The sequence below is a fragment of the Stenella coeruleoalba genome (assembly GCF_951394435.1).
Source record: "Stenella coeruleoalba genome assembly, chromosome: 12".
Lineage (NCBI taxonomy): Eukaryota > Metazoa > Chordata > Mammalia > Artiodactyla > Delphinidae > Stenella > Stenella coeruleoalba.
The window spans coordinates 54,600,011-54,616,116 of NC_137158.1; the positions used below are offsets into that span (position 1 = coordinate 54,600,011).

At 38.1% G+C, this 16,106-nt stretch overlaps 1 long non-coding RNA gene across 1 annotated transcript; it reads left to right on the forward strand.

The window, feature by feature from the left end:
* The first annotated feature begins 12,144 nt into the window (after positions 1 to 12,144).
* On the forward strand, positions 12,145 to 16,072 carry LOC307195454. The gene is made up of 3 exons (XR_013830842.1): positions 12,145 to 12,413; positions 13,987 to 14,222; positions 14,653 to 16,072. It is a non-coding gene; the product is annotated as an uncharacterized lncRNA (long non-coding RNA).
* Positions 16,073 to 16,106: the final 34 nt, after the last annotated feature.

Consider the following 16,106-nt stretch of genomic DNA (forward strand, 5'->3'; position numbering starts at 1 on the left):
GTTAAGCATGCTTTCTATAGCAGTTTACAGTTTATATGTGTATAATTTTGCAAAAATCTTATATCCAGAGACATTTTTATATGCCTCTAAATTCTTAGTCTCCTGAGAACTGAATATTCTGTTTCCTTGACCTCTGCTGTCATTCTGTTAGTCTGTGGGAATGAAGAGATTTATGCATATGAAATGGAATATGCATGTAATAGAATGCCTTATAAGCTTATTTTTTAAGGGGTAGAAAGTGGCAAGTTAACTCTAAAGTTTCGTGCATTAAGCTTGCGTTGTAATAGTTTTATGTTTTCATTGCTGTGAAAACAGTCGAATTTTCTCCTGTGGAAGAAAAACTACTTTGCAAAGAATGGCTATTATTCATAATGTTTCACTTGTATAAGTAGGGTGATAAATTTTATATTGCTCATAAACTCCTGAAACAACATCTTGAGCATCTTGAGTTAACCCCTTCTTTCCTGATTATAAGCTATTGAACTGAATATTATTTATCATACTATAAAACTATAAAACTCTGCCTGCTTCCTAGTTCTTCCATTGCTTTTTTTTTTTTTAGCCTTTTCCCTTAATTGCAGAGAACCCAAAGACTGTGTTTTTTGTTTGTTTTTTTGTTTTGTTTTTTTCCCACCAAAACAACACGACCAGAGCTTCGTGTAGCTCTGTTTGTGTAAATTTTCTCCTGGGCCAGCAATGGCTGGCCTCTTCCCATATCCTAGCCAGTCTGTCCCAGCACAGCTGCTTTAAATAGGCTTCCCTTGGGGCCTGGCAAGATGATGGAGACGTGTTCACAGTCAGGAGGGCAAAACACAGAGGCACACAGGCCATATTTTATTGTCATCATAACACACTTCTCAGTCACAGTCACCAGCCACTTCCTAAACAGGAACTAAGCCAGTCACTTTTTTGTCTCACAAGCAGCCACTGTTAAATTTATTTTGTTATTTTGACATATTTCTGACAGCAGAAAGATAAGCATAGCATAGTACAAATGGTTGAGTGCTGTAACATCAAAACTCACAGACAGCCTGGTGACATCAGATGAGGGTACAGTCAAGCTCAGTGGGCAAGCATTGCCTATGGTGACAAATATCCTTTACTGCTACAATAAGGAGGCTTGATGGGCCATTATGTCCCCTTTCAAAATTCAGAAAGCCCCCCCAAAAATATCCATGAGTCCACAACTGCTGAGTCATTCAGCAGGCTTAAGGCATATGTTTTACACCAAGAGAACAGACTTAAACACCAAGTACCACCTGACCATGACTATCATGGGAACAGGTCTCAGCAATAAACCCATGAATTATCTGGCCCATGCTGACTACTCTCACAACACAGTCTACCCCTTTGATGTGACTGTCAAACCCCAAGCGTGCCCAACAGCAGGAGCCACAGACAAAACAATACAGGAGCAATAACTCAATGTAAGTGCCTTTAGTCGCTTCTCAAGACACCGAGGTCCAGCAGGCAACTTACTTGCTTTGGGTATCAGGAGCTTGAGACAGAAGGAGAAACAAAGTTCACCACTGTTTATTTTCAGGATATGACAACTGAGAGAATAGTAAAAGTTATTTAATTGTTCTTTTTAAATGTACAGATTAGAAGTTTAATTCTGTAGGCATATCCCCTATTGATACAGTAAAGACATATTAGCAAGGAGGTGTTCTGCTAAATGGTAGTGCCGTTTCACAGCCCTATCTAGGACACTGCATGTTTAACTTAGTTAAATCACGTCTATTAAACAGTTTTGTTTAAGATGTGGCAGCTTATTAAAAATTTTGGTACTATTCAAATCACTTATAAATAACTTGAAATCCATATTTATAATTCTAGTCAATGTCTCTCTATTCTACTCAGTATTTTTAAGTCATTTTTAAAATCTCAACTATTCAGTGGGTATAATAAATAGTATAATGACTAAAAGGACAAGTTCTGAAATCAGACAGATCTGGATACATCTTGAGATGTATTAATTGTGTGACTCTGGACAAATTTCTGTATCTGTGTAAGCTTTGTTTTTCTCATCAGTAAAATAGGATTTAAAAAGCAACATCTATCTCACAAGGATTTTTGGAGGATTAAATGAGATAATGTTCATAAGACTTGCACATGGTATACTATCAACAAATGGTAGTGTAGCTTATTCAAATTTAGTTCGTTTAAAATGTCTTAAGGGACTTCCCTGGCAGTCCAGTGGTTAAGACTCCATGCTTCCACTGTAGGGGGTGCAGTTTCGACCCCTGATGGGGGAACTAAGATCCCATGTGCCACGTGGTGTGGCCAGAAGTTAAAAAAAAAGTCTTAAGATCCTAAATAAGTCTCATTCAGTCCCATTCACACAACTTTACTCAAATACATGCCCAGGTAGTTCCCCAATACCCATTCTCTTTAAATTAATAGCATGTACATATTTCTTTTTGAATATATTTAGAGATTCACAGAATTTCAGAGTTGGAAGAACATAACCTAGACCAAGTGCTTCATTTAGCAGGTGAAAAAAGCGGAAGCTGAGTGAAGTTCGATGATCTTTCCCCACAGTCGTCTCCTAACCCAAGTCTCCTAATTGCCAATACATGGTTCTTTCTGAGACAGTATGACCATAAACGAAACACTGTCTTTCATACCTTTTATATTTTAGGTGCCAAAGGTTTTTATTTTGTTGTGGATGAGCTAAATAGATCTATTTATTTGTTAAGAGAGCACACTTTATGTTTTCTGTCTTCAAAAAGCTATGGCTTTTCATTTGATCCAAAATAAATACAATGAAGTCATGTTTCTTTAAAAGAAAAATCTTAAATCTAATAAATGCAGCTGAGATTGAAGTTATATTACTGTTTCTAAATGATGTCCTTCACTATCAAAAAGCTAATCACACATAGGCGGACAGAGTCGTGCCACCGTCTAGCACTTAAGGCAGAATCTGTCATAAACTCTGACGAAGCTATTGACTCACCAGTGACTGGGCAGGGACTTTGAGCTGCTCCCACCCTCCTTTCTGTGCCTCCCTAATACTCTTAGAATGAGGACAAAATCCTTAACCTCAAGCCACAAGACCATGCAAGATCTGTCCCCTGCCCACTTCTTAGACCTCTCCTCACCTATCTCTGCTACCTCTGAATTGCTACCCAGCCATCCCCCTTTTTTCCAGCCCTTTTTCTCCTTGCTCTCTCCTGCTACAAGGCCTTGCACATGTTCCTTTTACTCACAATGTTCTTTTCTCTCCTTCTTACCTAGGTAACTCATCTGATTTTTCACATCTTGAGAGATGGATCACTCCTCTAACATCGCCAACTGGTTCAACACCATATTGTGGAATCTTGTAAACCACATACTTCTCTTTCACAGAATTTGTCAGTTGCAATTTAAATTTGTGATTATATGATTAATCTTGTCTCCACCGCTACACTGAAAGCAAATGATAGTGACTATGTTTCTGTTCATCATTGTTTCCAGGGCCTCTTTGCCCTGTGTCTGGTACAGAAGAGAAGTTCAAAAAATATGTGTGGATGTTAGTTAAGTGACTGAATACATGAATGCATGACTGACTGAATGAGGAATGAATGAATAAATGTCATACGCTAGACCTGCATACTTGTTGTATTGAGTTTATCTGAATTGCTTCCCCCCAAATTTAATCTGATAGCGCAGTACATATGCAAGTAAAATCAAGCATATGAAACGAGAAGAAAGAAGCTAAAAGAAAAAAAATCCTCTGTTGCTCCTTATGAATACAGTAAACTCTAGATTTTGACTATATCCAACATTTCCAAGGTAAGTTAAGTGTTGCTTGGATTAAACGTGTCTGGATGAGACACATGAGACTAGGACGCCACCTTGTGGTTTATTTTCACATTTATCGTTTTCAACCTGCCTGGAACTTTCCTACTTCAGAAAAAAACGCCATTAAAAACTACAGCAATATTGATAAAGGAGGCAAGAATATACGATGGAGAAAAGACAGCCTCTTCAATAAGTGGTGCTGGGAAAACTGGACAGCTACATGTAAAAGAGTGAAATTAGAACACTCCCTAACACCATACACAAAAATAAACTCCAAATGGATTAAAGACCTAAATGTAAAGCAAGACACTGTAAAACTCTTAGAGGAAAACATAGGCAGAACACTCTATGACATAAATCACAGCAAGATCCTTTTTGACCCACCTCCTAGAGAAATGGAAATAAAAACAAAAATAAACAAATGGGACCTAATGAAACTTCAAAGCTTTTGCACAGCAAAGGAAACCATAAACAAGACCAAAAGACAACCCTCAGAATGGGAGAAAATATTTGCAAAAGAAGCAACTGACAAAGGATTAATCTCCAAAATATACAAGCAGCTCATGCAGCTCTATATCAAAAAAAAAAAAAAACCACAAACAACCCAATCCAAAAATGGGCAGAAGACCTAAATAGACATTTCTCCAAAGAAGATATACAGATTGTCAACAAACACAGGAAAGGATGCTCAACATCACTAATCACTAGAGAAATGCAAATCAAAACTACAATGAAGTATCACCTCACACTGGTCAGAATGGCCATCATCACAAAATCTACAAACAATAAATGCTGGACAGGGTGTGGAGAAAAGGGAACCCTCTTGCACTGTTGGTGGGAATGTAAATTGATATGCCACTATGGAGAACAGTATGGAGGTTCCTTAAAAAACTAGAAATAGAACTACCATATGACCCAGCAATCCCACTACTGGGCATATACCCTGAGAAAACCATAATTCAAAATGAGTCATGTACCACAATGTTCATTGCGGCTCTATTTACAATAGCCAGGACATGGAAACACCCTAAATGTCCATTGACAGATGAATGGATAAAGAAGATGTGGCACATATTTGCAATGGCATATTACTCAGCCATAAAAATAAACGAATTTGAGTTATTGTAGTAAGGTGGGTGGACCTAGAGTCTGTCATACAGAGTGCAGTAAGTCAGAAAGAGAAAAACAGGGCTTTCCTGGTGGCGCAGTGGTTGAGAGTCCGCCTGCCGATGCAGGGGACGTGGGTTCGTGCCCCGATCCGGGAAGATCCCACATGCCGTGGAGCGGCTGGGCCCGTGAGCCATGGCCGCTGAGCCTGCGCGTCCGGAGCCTGTGCTCCGCAACGGGAGAAGCCACAACAGTGAGAGGCCCGAAAAACAAATACCGTATGCTAACACATATATATGGAATCTAAAAAAAAAAAATGGTTCTGAAGAACCTAGGGGCAGGAGCGGAGTAAAGACACAGACGTAGAGAATGGACTTGAGGGCACAGGGAGGGGGAAGGGTAAGCTGGGACGAAGTGAGAGAGTGGCATGGACATATATACACTCCCAAACGTAAAATAGATACTAGTGGGAAGCAGCCGCATAGCACAGGGAGATCAGCTCGGTGCTTTGTGACCACCTAGAGGGGTGGGATAGGAAGGGTGGGAGGGAGGCGAAAGAGGGAGGAGATATGGGGACATATGTATGCATATGGCTGATTCACTTTGTTATAAAGCAGAAACTAACACACTATTGTAAAGCAATTATACTCCAATAAAGATGTTTAAAAAAAAAAAACCTACAGCAATAGAGAGGTGTGGAATTTTTGCTCATCTAAATATTGCTTGCATGTCATTATCTCAAAGACTTTATTCAAACATTATCATTCATTCCTTTTTGTTTTTTATTTTAATGAAATATTGAATTGGTAGAGAAAAATGATATATGTGTTATAAATAATCAAAGGAGACAACACCTGTGTGCTCACCACCCAGCTTAGCACTACCAGTACTTTGAAAGAGCTCTGTGTGCTTTTCATTGAATCCTTTCTCCATATCTCTATTAACCAGGCACACCCACTATGTTGCTTTATTTATAGTTTACCATCCATGTACATATCAATAAGTAATAGTTTTCATTTAGCATTTTAAAACTGCATATGAAATGAGATCATTCTGTATTTGATTTGCTTTTTAAATAAAGTAGTATTTTTCTGGGATTCATCATGTTGATAAGAGGAGCTGTGATCCGTTTGTTTTCACCACTCTGTAGTATTTCATTTTACGACTATACCACAATATAATTTAGCTCTTCTACTCTTTTTTTGCGGTACGCGGGCCTCTCACTGTTGTGGCCTCTCCCGTTGTGGAGCACAGGCTCCGGATGCGCAGGCTCAGTGGCCATGGCTCACGGGCCTAGCCGCTCTGTGGCATGTGGGATCTTCCCGGACCGGGGCACGAACCCGTTTCCTCTGCATCAGCAGGCGGACTCTCAACCACTTTGCCACCAGGGAAGCCCAGCTCTTCTACTCTTGATGGACATTTAGGTTGCTTCCAGTTTGGGTCTATTATGATGGTACTACTGTGAACATTCTTGTATATGTCTTCCGGAGCTTACGTGCAGGATTTCTCCCAGGGGATTGAATTGCTGGGCATGAGAACCTCCAACTTTACTAGATAATAACAAATTATTTTCCAAAGTTATTTTATCACACCAATTTACACTCCGACCTTTAGCGTATACAAGTTTCAGTCTATATCCTTACCAGCACTTGATATTGTTAGATTTTTCCATTTTTGCTAATTTATGGGTATAATCAGACTCTCTTGTTTTAATGTGCATTTCTTGGTTACACAAGAAGTCAGTCCTCTTTTCAAAGGTTTATTGGTGACCATGTTTCTTCTGAAAAGTGCCAGTTTCAATTTTTTGCCTCATTCTTTCATTTATCCACTCGAGTCATTTGATTTGCTACTATGTGCCAAGTACTGTCATTGTCTAGAGGATACAAAGATGAATATGATGTAGACCCTGTCCTCATGAAGCTCCTGGCTTACTATCATTATTGCTTTCAGGGATCATACTAATAATCAAGACCAAAAAACAACAACAATTTTGAGCACCAATTATATGATTATCACTTTGTAAGACAGAAGTACATTTTATGAACTCAAACGTCAAGGAATTTACAAAACCATAGCTTACACAAAACAATAGGAAATTATTAAAAGTACCATACATTATGTTACATATAGTATAAAAATTCAGAGGATGTAATAAGCAGAAAAAAGTAATTGATCAAGTGTGTCCATGGTTTAAATTTCTTTTCTTTTATGTAACTAATGTAAAAACATTTTTTTCTATAGCCTACTCATTAAATGAGGAAAATGGAAAAAAAGAACCATTTTTATTTAAGTCAATAAGATAATAGTGATCAACATGGAGATGTGGCAAAGATTAGTTTTAATTAAATAAAAATTATGCTGAAGAAAGAAACACTTTCACAAATCAACATGCTTATCCAATAAATGCAAGTATGTTGTGTTTGCTGTTAAACTTATTTTTTTTTTAAGAGTACTTTTTTTTCTTTTAATTTATTTAATTTATTTATTTTTGGCTGCGTTGGGTCTTTGTTGCTGCATGCGGGCTTTCTCTGGTTGCCGTGAGCGGGGGCTACTCTTCGTCGCAGTGTGTGGGCTTCTCATTGTAGTGGCTTCTCTTGTTGCAGAGCACGGTCTCCAGGCACGCAGACTTAAGTAGTTGTGGCTCGCGGGCTCCAGAGCACAGGCTCAGTAGCTATGGCGCGCGGGCTTAGTTGCTCCACAGCATGTGGGATCTTCCTGGACCAGGGCTCGAACCCGTGTCCCCTATGTTGGCAGGCGGATTCTTAACCACTGTGCCACCAGGTAAGCCCCTAAACTTATTTCTTAATTGAAAGTTTTCCCCAACTTTCTGGGGAATTTGGTAACCTCCAATAAGCAGCTGCTAGGATTGACTCTCACCAAAATTGTAATGCATAGAGTTCAATTATTCATTTGAAATAGAACCTGAGATATCATACAATTCCTTTTTCCTTCTGTGGAACACTCCCCATGAACCACCCTATTTGTAAAGACTGCTCTAAAGAACACTCCATAGTGCCACCAGAAAATTTGTTGTAGCTGGGGAGTCTTAAAGAATACAGGATTTAGGCTGGGCAAATCCAGGCGGGAATCCTGGTTCCCCAACATATTTGTATGACATACTTGTATAACTTATAAATAAGTTATAAACTTTCTAAGTTTCCTAAACTACAAAGCAAGGATAATTGTAAGAATTGATTCTAATATTGTGGATTCAGCATTCAAAACCATAACTTACACAAAACAATACGCAAATTATTAAAAGTACTATATATTATATTATGTATATTATAGAAATTCATAGAAATAATTTAGAAATTCATCTAAAAGAAGACAATAAGAGGTAGACATTATTCAGGATGACTCAGTTTAATTCTTTTTCTGCTTTCTGCTCTCAGCAGAAATATGGCAGTGTGATTCATAAAAAATAGTATTATGAGGGGTTAGCTTTCAAGTGAAGTCCTAGCAATCTACTTCTTGGTTTAATTGATTATTTAATTCATTGATTTAGCACCAACCATATGTCAAGCACTGTACTAGATGCTGTTGAAAGTCCTTCCTTTCCTTCCTACCTTAGTTACTCTCAGACATCCTTTATAATTCTAGAATTTGTCAGCCCAATCAAGGTCCACTGTAGTAGCCCAACCCTGGGTGAATGATGATTATTTATTTAAATAAAGTAATTTGACAGGTCCAGAAATATATTTTTGGTATACAGCAAATAACCCCTGCTATATTTTCTGCAGGTTAAATAATTTCTATTCCTTTACCCTTAAGGAGCCTCTTCATATGTGGAGTATTTCTGCAGACAGTCCTTCAGCATTTCCCCACTCTTTGAAAGCACAGAAATGGAGCACAATATTCTGGCTCTACGAAGCAGTAATTTCATACTATGTGTAGGTTATGTGATATATTTCTGTGTCTAAATGACAATGTCATGTAGAAAAACTGACTAAAAATAAGAGTAGAGGGAATTCCCTGGCTGTCCAGTGGTTAGGACTCAGGGCTTTCACTGTGGTGGCCGGGGTTCAATCCCTGGGCAGGGAACTAATATCCCCCAAGCTGTGCAGTGTGGCCAAAAAAAAAAAAAAAATTCCATTAAAAAATAATAAATAAATAAATAGTGGTATATATACATAAAAAACAGTAGAATAGATAAAACACAAAATGATTCTAACCATAACAAAATAAAACTCCATTAAAAAATAAATCAAACAAGAGAAATATGCTACTGCTATTAATGACTACCCTGCAATCTCCAGACTCTTTCTTCTTTGACTTCTTTGACCTTGACTTATCCTCACTCTGCTCCTTCAGACTTTCCTCCTTTGTCCTCTTCTAGCCAGTCAGGCTTGCAAACCTCCACTCTTCATTTTGCTGTACTCAATCTCTTGGCATGCATTTCCATTCTTGAGAGTTCAATTCTCAATTCAAAGATGAATCTCCTCAGAATCTATCATCATTAGTCAAAAATGTCAACCCATGTATAGGACAGCTTCACTTGGACGCCCTCTCTTTAGTCCAAACCTAAATGCAACTTAACTTCCTGCTGTGCCTCGTTCTGAATCAACACCCTTTCCAAATTAATAGGCCATAATCAAAACCTTAATCATTTTCCCCTTTGATTCCTACTCAACTGTGATAAACAGTCTTACTGCCCTTTCTTACCTGTGCCTACAACAGTGACTGGCATGGAGTGAGAATTAAGAAGTGTTTGCTAAATCAGTGAATGAATGAATGAATGAGTGACAATAACTCTGTGAAGCATGCATGGGAGCTAGTAGCATCTCCATTGTACAGAAAAAGCTCCAGAGGCTCAGAGAAGCTGAGTCACTTTCCCAAGGTAACTCAGCTGATATTGGCAGACAGGATTATTTCACAGTCTCTGGCTCCTGAACAAGAGTGTTTTCTTTGCTTTCCTAAGACCTCTTTTTCTTCTCCATATTTGCTCTTCTGCAATATCTAGTTATTGATAGGTTTGCTGTCTCTTTCTCACACTAGTCCAGACCCTCACCACATGGAGTCATGTTTAAAGCTATGGTCTCCTAGACAGAGGTGCTTACTGTGGTCTGGCTTCCACTGGTCTATTCTGAACCCAACAGCCGTGTCTCACCACCCGTCTTTACTTACTCTCCTTCATCTTCTCCTTGACCTTTTTACAATATCCTATTCTCTTCACTGCTACTTCCTTCTTGAATTTCTCTGATCTCGTTATAAACTCTCTTACTGCTCCTTTGCTGTTTTCTTTCTGGTTATTCTACTTCTTCCCATTCTCCTATAATATATTCTCACCTTGGTTTATTACTTGGTCTTCTGTCCTTTTTCTAGATTCTCTTTTTGAGAGAGCTCATATCTTCTCAAACTTCTAAGCTAATAACTCCAAAATCCCTACCTTCCTAAGTTCCATCCAGTATTTCCAACCACCATTTACCTGTGCTGCCACAGCTGGGATCCAACTGAACTTACCTTCTGTCCCCAGTCTGTTTCCCCACCTCAACCTCCCTACCACTTTTCATGCCACTCCAACTTTACTAACCACATAGAACACAACTCATATTGTCATTACTGATTCTTCCCTATTATTCTTAAGCTTTTCTATCCTATCAAATACCAAGGCTTCTTGCATTCCCTTTGTAACTCCATAGATTGTCTTAAGGTCCTCCATAATCTGGCTGCACTAACCTGTCTTACCCGGACCTGCACTGTTCCCTAGCACAGGTGCCCTTCTATAGCCAGCCTGGTACAGCCACACTGGATGCCCAGGCCTTGGTCATCCTGGATCCCCTAAGATTAAATGCCCATTCCCACTTTCTCAAGCTTTCCAGATCCTGCTAGCCTCTAGGCTATTTTGGGAACCAGTTTTCCAGTTCTATTTTCATTCTCATATCCACTTCTTTCTCCCTTCCCTCATTACATATTTCAATTATTTGAAGTACTTACCACATAGCAAAGAGTCGAGGAAAGGTGCCTTTGTTTTTGTTAATGGCGATAATAATAAGAAATATATTTCTGTCTTAATTCCTCAATGAAAGACTCCTTAAACACTTCTGCTTTTTCCTACCCCCGGACCATTAATAAATACTCTTCCTTTTCCTCTTCCAAACCAGGCTCAGCACAGCTAAAAGGAAAGTAAGACAAAGCCACAGGAGCTGTAATTAAGCTCTTGGTTTATTTCTGTGCTATTGTGAAATTTCAGGCTTAAAATGAAATGGTCAAAAAAAAACCCCAGTAGCTTAAAAGTTAGCAAAGGTTAGAATGATTTTGAAATTTCAGGATTAAAAAAAATGTAATGTCTATATAGCACCATTTTATCTTCTTTTTGACTCCAACATTTCCATATTCTCTTTTGGGGGATTCCCAGAGTCCTTCTTTGCCCTGAATGTAAGAATTCCAAATGATACTTAACTATTTTTGAAAGACCTATATGATTAACCTACAGGGAATCGACACACTGGATGCAAGAAATTTGCCATATTTGCGTGAAGGTCTTTGAGAAAAGTTAAAATACAACAGGTAAAATAATTACTACAGTGTGTTAGTAACAGAAAATATAAAGCAGCTACTTGATAATTAACCAACAACATATCTCAGAAAAGATCTTAGATTCATAAAGAAGAACCGGGTAAGAACAGCTCCAACATACGCAATTTACAAAGCACAAAATCTGAATATATGAAACTTGACTCTCAGCGTGATGCAAAATAGGTATAATCCCTCCTAAAATGATTTTCCTCCTCTTATTAGTCAAACGAAGCTCCAGATTAACAAAGGCTCAATAAATTAATGCTTGTATACACATCCAAACTATTTGCAAAGCTGGAAAACGCAAATTTATAAGTGACGTAGTTGTATTTAGAGTACTTTAGAATCAGGGGTCATTTTGTTGCTTATTTGATTGCAAATATCTGTAGAAAGGTATGGCGTATTTTAAATCTTAGGTTCAATAATATTCAAAGCTTATTGAATTTTTAAAATCTTAGGTTCAATAATATTCAAAGCTAATTGAATTTGTATAATAGAAAAAATTCGGTAACAACCATCGTAACTCATTTGCAAGCAAGAAAAGTTGCTTCCCTGACCGGGAATCGAACCCGGGCCGCGGCGGTGAGAGCGCCGAATCCTAACCACTAGACCACCAGGGAGCTTGCTAGCTTCTCTCTCTCAGTGTATTTGTTTCTTTAGAAATCGCCACGTAAACCTGGCCAATAAAAAAAGAGATTGTTGCCTCTAAGCCCTGCCCACTTGGTTCCTGTTTTGGGTTTATGTAGGTTTGCAATGTTTCACGATAAAAAGTTGGGGAAAAAAGAAATAGATATTTCTAGGAAATAAAAAATAAAATAAATAAAATTAAAATAGCATATACAATTTCTAGGAGGATACGGGAGGAACTGTTGAATTTCTTCACTTGACTAAACCCGGCAAATGCTCTGCGCTCTCAGGCGATCTCCGCGGCGGCTCCTAAGGAGAAAGGCTGGATCCTCCAAATCGAATCCTCTTCCGACCGCCATGCTGGAAAAGACGTCCTGGTATTTCATCCTAATTATGTAACATGTAAATATCTGTATCTAGACAATGTTAAAGTACTGTCCAGAACCTTGCAATTTGCTTTATCATTTCCTCAATCATCTAGCTGCTCTTTCTAAATCTAACCTCTTTCTCTCTGTGTGTATGTCTTTGTCTTTCCCTCTCACGCAGATGTTAAATCCCACTAAACATTTTACTAAATCTAACGGTAAGATTGCCACGGGCGGAGAGTGTTTCCCGGTGTAGAGCTTGGCACAGAGCAGATGCTCTGTAAGTGTGGGTGATGAAGGGCCTCGTGGCCTTTAGGACGCGACTACTTAATTTACTTATTTGAGAGTCAGATTAACGAAAGTGGGAGGGCTGTGGGTAATTCGCTTAGTGAAGAACCAGGGCATCTGCACCCGGATCGGAGTAAAACGCGTTTTAAACGCGTAAACAGCGTTAAAACGCGCTGTTTCCATTATCCTCCTGTTTTTCAAGCTGTTATTATCTGGGCAAGTGCTTCCTTTCTCCGCATTATGTATGAGAAACGGCCAGGAAATGATGCAATTACCAAAGGAGTCAAGAAACCTTCCAGCCCAGCCTCAGTTCGGAAGCCCTCATGAAATACGAGCAGAAGACAATAGGATGAAACTCAGTTTTGAAAGCGTCAGCCGTTACAGTTGGACAAATGTAACCCTAGAGACCCCGCTCCGGTGCAAAATGGAAGGAGGCTTAAGTAAAACAGATATAAATTTGTAATGAACTTGCGCACAACCTCCGGCGCCATTGTGAATTACAGCCTTCGTCCATCACCTAGAATTTAGGTGAGCCTGAGCTAGAATATTTTTTCTTGCTTTCAGCAACTCAGAAATGGAGTTTAGATTACTGATAAAACTTAGCTAAAATTATTTAATAATATGCAAACAGGAAGATTAAAATGACTTATTAAGACTAATAAGTAAAGATGGAAACATCACCAGAAGAAATTTCTAAACAACTACTATATTTTAGATGGGACCCACACCCCTTTCCTATATCAAGGAATTTTTAGGAAATCGAGTGCAGTAGGTGGAGATTTTACCTCTCAACTGGGGGTTTTCAGAGCTTAGCATGAAAGAGCATCTGATTTTGAATTAAAAGATAAAGCAGATATTACTTTTAGAATAATTTAAATTTGTTTTAATAGGTTTAGTCACAGTCTTGTACAAAAGGTACGAAAGGGTACAGCGAGAACCATCATTCCTCTTTTATCACTCTCCATTTCTTCTTCCCAGAGTTGACCAGTGTTAACAGTTTCTTCTGTATCCTCCTAGAAATTGTCTATGCTATTTTAAATTTTATTTATTTTATTTTTTATTTCCTAGAAATATCTATTTCTTTTTTCCCCAACTTTTTATCTTGAATCATTCCAAACCTACAGAAAACTACAAGTATAGAACATTGAACACACATATATGCTTCATCTAGACCTGTGCTAATTTAGTAGTACCAGCATCCACCGTGTGACTTTTGTGCACTGAAATGTGGTTAGTAAGAGTTTAGGTGTTCTATAAGTGTTGCATGCATACTGGATTTTTTTTTTTTTTTTGGTAGGCAGGCCTCTCACTGCTGTGGCCTCTCCAGTTGGGGAGCACAGGCTCCGGACGCGCAGGCTCAGCGGCTATGGCTCACGGGACCAGCCGCTCCGCGGCATGTGGGATCTTCCCGGACGGGGGCACGAACCCGCATCCCCTGCATCGGCAGGCGGACTCTCAACCACTGCGCTACCAGGGAAGCCTGCATACTGGATTTTTAAGCCTTAGTATGGAAAGAAGAAAAAAAAAAAAAAAGTAAAATATCTCATTAATAATTTTTACATTGAGCACATTTTAAATGCTAATTGAATATGAGTTAAAATATTAAAATTAATTTCACTTTCTTCTTTGTTTTTAACCTAGCTACTAGAATATTTAAAATTATTGATATATATATATATGGCTTGCATTATATTTCTATTTTATAGTACTAATCTAGATTCACCAGTTGTCAATATTTTGCCATATTTGCTTTCTCTTGATCTTTTTTCTGAGCCATTTGAGGTTAGTTGCAGACACCATGATACTTTACTTCGAAAAACTATACCATATATTTCCTAAGAACAAGCAATACAATTATCACACTTAGGAAATTTAAATTTAATACAATATTATTTATGATACAGTTCATAGTCAAATTTTTCAATTGTCCTAACACCTTTTATACTTTTTCATTTTTATCCAGGATCCATTCAAGGATTATACACTGCATTTAATTGCCAAGTTTCTGTAGTCTCCTTCCTTTAATCTGAAACAATTCCCCAATTTTTTTTTTTATAGCATTGAATAGTGGAAGACATTTGCTTCAGAAAGTCCCTCAATTTAGACAAATATTTCTCGTCAGGAAAACTACCTTAAGTGATATGTCCTTCTCAGTGCATTATATCATAATTCAAATAATGCTGATGTATTGTGTTATCTCTAATGGTAAATGTGGTAGGCAGAATAATGGCTCCCACAGAGATGTACCTGTCCTAATCTCCAGAATATATGAATATTACTTCACGTGGCAGTAGGAATTTTGCAGATGTGTTTAAATTAAGGATTTTGAGAGAGAGATTAGCCTGGATTATCTGGGTGGGCTGGAAATCATCACAGGGGTCCTTTTCAGTCAAGGAGGGAGACTGGAGAGTTGGAATCCCAGTGATGTGATCCCAGGAAGACTCTACCAGCGTTTAACTGGCTTTGAAGATGGAGGAAGGGGACCATGAGCTAAGGAATGCAAGGGGCCTCTAGAAACTGAAAAAGGCAAGGAAAATGTTCTCCCTCAGCGCCTCCAGAAAGAAAGCAGCTCTGCCAACACCTAGATTCTGACCCATGTCAGAATTCTGGACTACAGAACCGTAAGAAAATAAATTTGTGCTGTTGTAAGCCACTAAGTTTGTGGTGAATTTTTTACAGCACCAATAGGAAACAAACACAGTAAGTCTGATCATTTGGTGAAGGTGTCTGCCATATTTCTCCATTGTAAATTTACCCTTTACACTTGTAATTAACAAATAACAACAACAACAACAAAAAGCAAATATCACCATGGAAGTAATACTTTGAAAATGTATGAATTTTCTGTTCCCCCGCAAAATTTCACCCAGTGGTTTTAGCATCCACCGATGATGCTTGCCTGAATCAATTACTACTATGTTGACTGCAAAACGGTGTAATTTTATTATTCACCTGTAAAGAACTTTCCTTTCTGTACTCCCTCTTTTTATTCTTTATTTAATTTTAAAATATCAGTTTGGACTCATTCTTTTTTTATTTTTGTGGTTTTAGTCAATGTGTTGTAATCTACTGCTGTCATTATTAATACTTAAATTGTTCCTAATATGGCCAGAAGGAGTGTCTGTAAGCTGGCTCCTGTATTCTTTTGACATGTCCCTATAAATTTTTGAGCAATTAGATGCTCAAAGCATAAGATGGTTTCTTATGATGGTGCATAAGATGGTGCAGGCACACCCTCTACTTTATAAACTGATTTATGGAGAATTAACATCTTTATGCATGTATCTTTTCTCTTTTAATTTCCTTGTTTAAAATTTTACATGACCAGGGGCATACTCTACATACTCTTCTGTAATCTTTTTTTAAATTAATTTCTTTTGAAGCATGTCCATTCTTTACATAAAGAGTTTTTTCATT